Source organism: Thunnus albacares, chromosome 12, assembly GCF_914725855.1.
Source record: "Thunnus albacares chromosome 12, fThuAlb1.1, whole genome shotgun sequence".
Taxonomy (NCBI): domain Eukaryota; kingdom Metazoa; phylum Chordata; class Actinopteri; order Scombriformes; family Scombridae; genus Thunnus; species Thunnus albacares.
The window spans coordinates 1,944,713-1,953,946 of NC_058117.1; the positions used below are offsets into that span (position 1 = coordinate 1,944,713).

The window sequence follows — 9,234 nt, forward strand, 5'->3', positions numbered from 1 at the left end:
TATTAGAGGCAGTTTCATTTCACTTTAATCAACAAACAAGTAAATCCAGTTTAGAGACATCTAAATTGGATTAATTTATTTAGTTTAATTGATTAGAATCCAGGTTTTGTGTTTTGTAAAGAATTGTGTGTTTCTGATATATTAAGGTAGGTTACTTTAAAATATTCATATTTTAAAATGTGCATATTTGTTATTTGGTCATTGCAAACACAGTCCTTGAATGCCATTCAACAGAATAAATGAGCTCTTCCTTTAATCTGCAACTTTTTTGACCCTGCAGTGGACTCTTCCAAACTAGTCGCCCAAGCCGCTAACTCTCCATCAGCCAAAGGGGCCTTTTAAAAAAAAATGGCGCCAGTCAGAATGGCAGACATGGGCAAAACGGAGGACTGAAAATAGATGAGTGAAGAAGGAGGAAAAGGAGAAGAAGTGGAAGAGAAAACATAAGGGGAAGAGAGAGAGGGGGAAAAAAGCAGAGAGAGAGAAAGATGAAACCTCCACCACCACCACCACCACCCTCTCTGGATGGACTGAATGTCTTTGGTGCTCGAGTCCAACCTGATTGGACTGGCGATGATTTGTGACTCCACTCAGAGTGCAGTGAAAGCTGAAGCAAGCAGTCGCTGGTGCCCTGAGCCTCGACTATGGATTCTCTATCAGGGTTAGAAATAACAGGAGGCCTGGAGAGCAGAGTGAATGTGAGTGAGTGTGAGGCCTGGCATCTATGCTGCCTGTAAATGCCTCAAATGTGTGTGCTTGCCTGTCTGTAGCTCCATTTCCATCCAACTGTTCAGCAAGTTTGGAAGTTTTTAATGCTGCAATAAAAAAAACTTGTGCCTTGTCAAGCTGAGTTGAAGAGAATTTGTTTCCTAAATGATCCACCAGAAGAACAGAGAGCATCTTTACACTGTTGATTAGTATTGGAAAAGTAATTTCAGTTTCAGTTAATGTGGGTCATATGCCATTCTGTCATCCAGTTAAACTACCATTAAATAGGTGTCTTACACCTTGGAAAGACTATTTAGAACACTCAGATATGTTACAGAAAACATTTCTAAAAGCCATTTTTAACTGTAGTGCACTTTAATCGAACCAGGTCAGTCATATCAGGCCGTTAGTATTTAGTCAATCAATAAATTTTCATCTGTTGCATACAATAAGTTGATAAAGTTTTTGCAATGGTGAAGGATTTTTTTTTGTCAAAATGTGGAAAGTTTGTGGAAATGTTTCTGCTTCTACTCAACTTTTCTCTTACATAAAAATCCACACAAAAGTACTTGGATGGAAACCAAGGTTGTGCATATCGGTATATTTTACACTTATGTGTCTGCTTCTGCTGTGTGTGTGTGTGTGCGTGTGTGTGTGTGTGTGTGTGTGTGTGTGGGCGGGTGGTGGACTGGATATGTTCGGAGATGCACTTTGAGCTGATGGAAGCTGACAGCTGCCTTACCATTTTACAGAGTGACGTGGTGGTGGGTGAGAAGGGGCCGGGCAGGAATGTGAAGCGCTCGGCTGATTCTCTCTCTGCCGGGTCCTGGGAGAGTGGCTCTATTTCTATCAGTCTGTCTATCGATCTGTTCATATCTGTTTTTATCTGTTTCCGTGGGTCTCAGCGCCTGCAGTTTTCTATACCACATCAGGTGCATGTTAGACAATCAGACAATCAGGTTTTATTCCAAAATGAAAGGATAAAGTAACATTTGGAAAACATAACCACAACCTCATTGCAGCCTTGCAAAAATCAACAGTATTCCGTAGTGCATTTCCGACTTGAAACTTGTTTTGTAAGACTAGATGTCAAAGTTATCATTTTGGAACAAAATTCCTGATTTTATGAATGAAAGATTCTTCTTGACTTGATCACTGCTTGTATCTGCCTTCACTGAAACTTAGAACTTGTATGTTACTATACTTTTATTTATGTTTCCCTCAGTCCACATTACTATTGGGCTTAATTTAACATTGGTTCATGTATCCTGTTTATATTAGAGTATGGAGTATGATAGTTGTATATATTAGTGGAAAACAGCAGGAGGAATACACCAGTATTAGCCTGCCAGAATATTATTATCATTGGTGCTCTTACTGTTGGTTCTTCCAGTTTTCCTGACTCAGTTGATGATATTTTCTTTCTTCATGTATATGGGAATGATTTCTTTTTATTGACACATGGGGCTTATCCCACTTTAATTTCTTATAGATACACTCCTGATTTTGTAAAGTGCCCTGTCGCTGCCCTGTAGAGCCCCCAAAAGTCCCTTCTAGCTCACAGTTTGAACATGATGGGAAGTTCAAATTTGAGCTCTGTTAGATTTCAAGCTAGGGCAGCAACTTTAGATTATTTTAATAACTGAGTCTTGTATGTATTTTTCCAACAATTAAGTAATTGGATAATAAAAAACACAAGTAACAATGAAAGAAAAAACACCATCATAAGAACAGAAGCTTCAAGAATGTGGATCAGGTCTTTTCAAATAGCTACAGCATATTTGAGGGTTGGTATGTGGCATTAGCTGAGTACGTATTAGCATGTAGCACTGCTGTTCAACAGGCTATAGCAGCAAGTCCAGTTTAAGAGTAGTATTCCACTGGCTGATATATAGCCTGCAAGAAACTAGCTGTCACTTAGGCTAATGCCTTTGTAGCGCCTAAGCTAGCCAAGAGCCATAGTTAAATACCAGAATGTTACAGCTAGCATGGCAGCACAGCTAGCTCTCTGAATTTGAGAACTTTGATAGTTTTCAGTTTTCACTCCCTATATCTTCTATTTTCTTTTGACCTTTTTCCTTCCATTCTCAACTTTAAGAGTCAGTACACAGTATCTTGGTGTACCAGTGACAGTGTGACAGTTATTAGGACGTTAATGACTTCATCTCTATGTCAGAACATCAGCAGTGAGCTGGGAGGAAATGTATGGCACACAGGCTGTTATAATAAAATCTGAGAATTTATTTTTAACCAGATATCAATTCTAAATCGGAATACTGTGTGGATGTGAAGTCGGTGTCTTTGTGACTTTTGTTGTTCCCACAGTTTTCCTGTATGTCTGAAAGTTTTACACGTTTATTACTGCATAGTTAGTTAAAGGCACAGTTGAAAATGAACAAAACTAACATTATACCTGGATGACAGTCATAGTTGAATGTTGAATGTGTGAATTACCACCAAATCTCATCTGTTTCGTGTCACTGTGAGTATCTGATCTGTAGTTGTGGTCAACCAGATGTGAGCTCCCGAAATTCAAAAATGTCACCTTCAAATTTTTAGTCTGTTTTGGCCTGAATCAGGACAGGTTGATACGTGGTACAGACTACTCTCTTATCAAGAAACATAAAAACACAAAATCAACAAATCAATTAAATCTCTGATGAATGACAACAAAACAGGGCTGTCCAGTTTGTTTAATATGTGAAGGGGCTGTGCTCAAGATAAACAGTATAGTACGAGGTCTCTGACTCCGTTTCCACCCTAAAGCTGATAGCATTACCCAAAATACCATGGTGACAAACTACTGCATAAGTAAAGTGAATACTGAAATGTACTGACTTAAAGAGGAGTGTTGAATGTGTCATACACTGTACAGTTACAGTCACTTCCACAGTTGTCTGTGAAATGTACCAGTATACAAAAACATGTCATCCATGTACAGCACAGTACTTGCTGATATTCTGTATTTTATATATAATATACTATATTTTGGAATACACAACACAATTAGGATCAGCTATCTAATATGTTAACAATTTCTGTCCAAGAAAACCAGTGTCTTTTCTCTCCTCTGCTGAGAGCTGATGTTTGCGTTTACTTTTCTGGAGGGCTACAGTCCACTTGATCATTTTAGTTGCAGGTCTACCAGATCGTACAACTTTCTGGCCATTCTGGAAAGTTCAAAACTGAGAGAAAGAAATGTTCTAAACTTAAGTTTTGTGGTACCATTGATTGTATATTTTTGTATTTTGCTGATTATTTAAGCATCACAAAACTACCTGTAAATGCAGCAAATACTGCATCAAAGATTTTATTTATTGATGTTGATCTGATGGTTTCTCCTCTGTTCTCATGCGATATATTAGAGGACTTGTCACACAAAGCAGTTATCATCCAGTATTTAAAAAAAACTGCCTCTCTTTATCTATCACCAAGTCATAATTACTACAAATGTAGACCCTCCAAATATTAAAGTGACAAAGTCTAATGAAAAAAGTCCTTGGAAGAATGAACTTAAATTGTTTGCTGAGGTATTTTACTTTTACAGCAAATCCACCACTAAACGCAGCGCAATAATGCAGAATATATATTTTTTATTCATATTTTAACATAAAAACCTTAAATTTGCATTTGCAGCTTTTGCTAATAAAATCATTTATTGTGCTTCTAAAATTAGCTGATTGTAACTATTCATCACTAACTGTCTGTTTGTTATTTTACGTATTATTTGATGTATTATTAGCAATGGATTTTGTCAGAAGAGACATTTTACCAGCTGCTCATATGACGATACCTGTTCTGGGTAACAATGACCTCATGATTCATTTCGTTATTCATTATTGTTCAATATTCTGCACGTTACAACAAGAAGCCCAAATTATTACATGTGATGCTTCATTTTATGGGTCTTTAATTTCTGAATAATATCCTAGAAATAAAAATCTAACAAGTTACATGGAAAACTTTTAACTGAATTATAAGGAAATTACGTACACGTAAAAGCAAGCGTTTCATGGGAAAATCTTTTCTTTCTGTTGGAATCATATCTGTATCACAGTCAAGGATTTTTCATTCTGAAGATGAATGCTGTAGATAAATTAGGTGGGGGTTTTTATCGTTCACATTTAGATCTAGATTCAATTTTTGCATGGGTTGGAGAATGTTTGTTCTGTTCAGATTTGGCCAGGCTGAAGGAAAGACCTGGATTATGACTGGCAGGAGAGTGTGCATTATTTTTAGATAACTGCACAACTCCGATGTTCTGTCATCATCATTTTAAATTAATACTCATAGATGGAACACCATTGCCTGTTTGTTGGAATTGTTGAGTAACCTTTGTTCCAGATCGAGACAGGTTTGTTTTCGGTAGTGTATGCCCTAAAATATGATTAAACAATACTTTTTTTTGTTTGTTTGTTTTGTTTTGTTTTGTTTTTTTATATTTTATTCAAAGCTGCTCTAGTGTGAATGGTGGTTTCAAAGTGAAGTAAGGCCTTAGAAACCAACCACCACTAACATGCATAGTGACATGTTGAATATATTTGGGTGAAAGGTTGAGACGGGAATATTTGAACTCATAATTAAGTTTACTTTAGGGGAAGTAAATGCATTGTCTTAAATATTGTTTCCACCCCGATTGCTGGATTTAGTGTATCTTATTTTTCTTTTGTTATGAGTGTGGTGCCTTGTTTAGCATGCAGATATCAGCTGGTTTGTGAGTTGTTTTGTTAGATTGGATGTCAAAGTAAAATATTGTATAAAGTGTGTGTATTCAGTCACATCAGTTGTGAATAACTGTTTGGAATGGTTTGTAGAAGTTAAAGGAAAAGTCAGTGTGAAACTTTTTTAGTTTTATCTCATTTGTTTGTGACTTTAGTCCCAACAAGGATGCAGTACAGTGCTTACAGTGCATTTTTAGATGAATAACTTAATGATAAGCTCCATTCCCGTTTGTTTATAGGATCCCACTGGAACTCATCAGAAACACCACTAACAGACATTTTCTTCATTCCATTACTGGCAATGTAGTTCTGTCCACTATTTCCATGGAAATTGCTTCTTATTTCTTCTTAGATAATAATACAGATGACTGATATGTAGTGTATGACCAGGACATTCAGCAGAAAAAAAAGGAAATTGCCAGCCGTAAACTGGATATAGTGACCATAGTGGCAAGCTGGAATGAAGAAATTTCTACCCTCATTGTGTTCATGCAGTAGTTGACTGTAAACCTGCAGTTTGCACACTTGTTATATTTCAATATCCAATAGATAATGGAGCTGGAGTTTTGATGTTCAAAACAAAGTACCAGCAGTGGATACTGTAAGCTGGTATTCACTGTCTTAAAATATGAAAGAACTCAAAATAAAAACTCGAACTGAGTTAAGTTAATTTTATTAACAGTCACTTTTTGGTTCTATCAGTTGACCCTGGCCCGCTCAACATTGTTGGTTGTAGTAATTCTTTGCTGCTCTCCAGAGAAATTCTGTGCAAAAAAAAAAAAAAACACAGATTGGCTTGACAGGGACTTGACAAAATTATCTTTTGGAGTTGTAATCTGAATAGAGAGTGAGAGATACATTTTGACATGACTGACAGAAGTGTCTGGATTTGAAGACATTTTTTTGAATATGTGAAGGGGGCGTGTCCAAGCTATAACAGGATATTAACTCCTTAAGACAGAGTGACCCATCCATCTACAGTATACAATCGCAGTAAAAGTTTACCTTATCTCTTTACCATCTGATAAACAATAAAAAAGACATTTTGATATGATGGAAAAGCTGAGTTATCACCAGAAAATTACTTTTGAAAGAATAAACGAAATGAAAAAGCCTTTCAGTGGGAAGTGGTTTGTAGTGTTTAAGAAAATGAGTGAAGGAGTGAGAAACAGGAGGCTTTGTCTAGTTTTTCTTTTCCTTTTCATGTCTCTTAAAATTGATTACAGTGCATGAAATGACAGAGTTTTGAGATAAGATGCAGACTTGATGAATAGAGGGACAGTTTGTGAGCGGATCTTGGGTGGATTTTGTGTTGGAATCCTTTTTACTTGAATTTGTTGGTATTGATGGTGATGGTGTAGTGTTGTATGGCTGACTGTAATCCATGCTCCGGTGTCTGCAGTTGTCTTGCTGTTAGGGAACATGTACTGTATGTATGTACAGTAGGAGAGAGGTGAAATGACAGCTCTAAATGCACTGTGGCCATGCATATGGCAAACATGAATGGTGCTGCCCTATTGTGATTGGCAGAAGATCGCTCGAGTTTTCAGATATTGAGTAGGTGGCGCTGAAATAAGTCAGCATTATGGGTTTAAAGCACATAGATCACATGCAAAAAGTCTGATCTTAAAACTGCATCAGACCCACTCTGTAGCACATGAATGAAAGTTCCTCACAAAATCACACAGTTCTTGCTGTATCATTTAATGCATAGTAACACCAGCATTTAAATAGATGGAATCAATTCATTTTAAAGCAAAAACAAATGCAAATCTTTGAGCTGAGTTCAGTTCCATCGCACTTTGATACACCTTTGGCCAGTAGTAATTTGTCTTAACAATGCTGACCTTTTAGGGAACTCCAAAATGGAGGAAGGTAGCATAACTTATTAGAAGTGTCTACACTGTCCACTTTTACTTAAGTGCTCTATTGGAGTACAAAGTGCTCCATAAAAGAGGCAGGAATGGCAGACAGTTATGAGTTATGAGAGCTGATGGTACAAATACATCTTTTAAATAAACTGTGTGAACTTATTTTGCCAGAAAGCTATTGTGACTGGCTAGAGCTAGCATGTTCCTTGCTGGCCACTTATTTCACAAAGTCACACCAATTCATTTCGCTGCACCACTTACTGGTGTGACTGTTTCCCGACCCACTATAGCACCATGGCCAAAAGCAATGCTTTATGTAAACGATTCAAAAAAATGTTCAGTCATAACAAGACAGCAAACTACAGTGTTTTACAAAGCAAATTTTCCAAGCATTGGCCCGGATTGGCATCTCATTCATTTCAATCATTGTGAATTGGGTTTCTTACAAATAAATTGCAGAGGGCTCCAGCAAAAACACAATTATACTATCGCAACAACACATGACATCACTGAACAATAAGATGCGTTGGCCACCTGAATATGTGCAAGAGCAGATTGTTGGTAGAAATTCTACTGTCTACCTCACAAGTGTTTTGCTACAGAAAATGAAAAGATTGTCATCCCAATAACGTCCCTTAGATGTAAAATCCTGTCCTATCCTGAAAGTATGTTTAAGCGTCTGATAGTTCTTCAAATGAATATACAATATTTCATCATTTTAGCAACACACACACACTAACACAGGCCCTTGTGCTTTTTAAATACCATCTTATTTTCAGCTTGCTTTTTAAGGAGAAATGTTTTGGTCCCACCTTAGACCTTCATCAGTATAGTTGATCATATGCAACTTGCCCTGAGGAAGGCCTATAGTGGGAGCAAACATGTGTTTCTCATAAATAAGACATAGGTCATTTTGTGATGAACTTTCAGTTCCTTTGCTGAAGTGTGGGTGTTATAGAGAAAACACTAGCATCCTACTTCACTCAGGTCTGATCTTAGAGAGAAAACAAAATTGTTACAGGAAGAGGTCATTTGAGTAGGAAAGAGTAAGAGAAAGAAAGGATATTTTTGGCAACATGTTGATTTTGAAGAGAACAGAGAAGAGAAGGAAAGAGAGCCATGGATGTATCAGGAATGTTTTGCGGGCTGAATAATAATTCACAGCAAATTTCAAATTGAACCTTTGTCATTCATTTCATGAGACCATTTAGTCTCAGAGGTGGAACTAAGCTTGTCTGTGAAACAGGTGTTGACAATCATTTTTGTGAGAAGTCAAGGTGGAGCCTTTAATTTATGTGTATGAAATGATCAAAATTTTTCTTGTTAAACTATATTTATACAGTATAGTTTCTACTAATTGTACCTTATGTGCCATCAGTGTTCTTGCCCTAACACAACGATCAGTTATCACTGATAATTGAAATATTAATGACAATCTTTTAGTTTTTTTTCTCCATATAGGATTTCTGTATCACTGTATATTTTTGAGAGCCTTTTTTCTAAAAATGTACATGACTGTATAATGAAGATTTGGCTTGTTATTAGGTGCAATTATCATTTCAAAGATTTGATACCGATACTTGCAGTGTGTCTTGACTGTTGCTGGTGATACAGTGCACATATTGTTATCAATTATTTTACACTTACTACATTGTTTTGTTTTGTTTTTTTTCTTTGTTTTTGGCAGTTGTTTTTATGGAGATAAATTAAAAGAGTTTACATTTTATCTTGTGTGTTTGTGTATTCCTTGTCTGCCTTTCAGTTGCATGACTCAATTCATAAGCAACATGGATCATCACTATCATTGTGCTAAGATGTAAAAAGTAACATCCATCTAAATATATCTTCATTGCACAAGATTCCATATGTAACCCATATAATCACAGTATTACAGTCTCATTTGGTGCAGTTAGACAGTGACTGAGAAGAGAAAA

At 36.6% G+C, this 9,234-nt stretch overlaps 1 protein-coding gene across 1 annotated transcript in view; it reads left to right on the plus strand.

The window, feature by feature from the left end:
- Positions 1–9,026, plus strand: part of LOC122993237 (junctophilin-1-like) — a 56,581-nt gene extending 47,555 nt beyond the window's left edge. The window contains exon 7 of the mRNA XM_044367220.1: positions 281–9,026. The gene's annotated coding sequence lies outside the window, so the exon portion shown is untranslated. The remainder of the gene's footprint in view (positions 1–280) is intronic.
- The last annotated feature ends 208 nt before the right edge of the window (positions 9,027–9,234 follow it).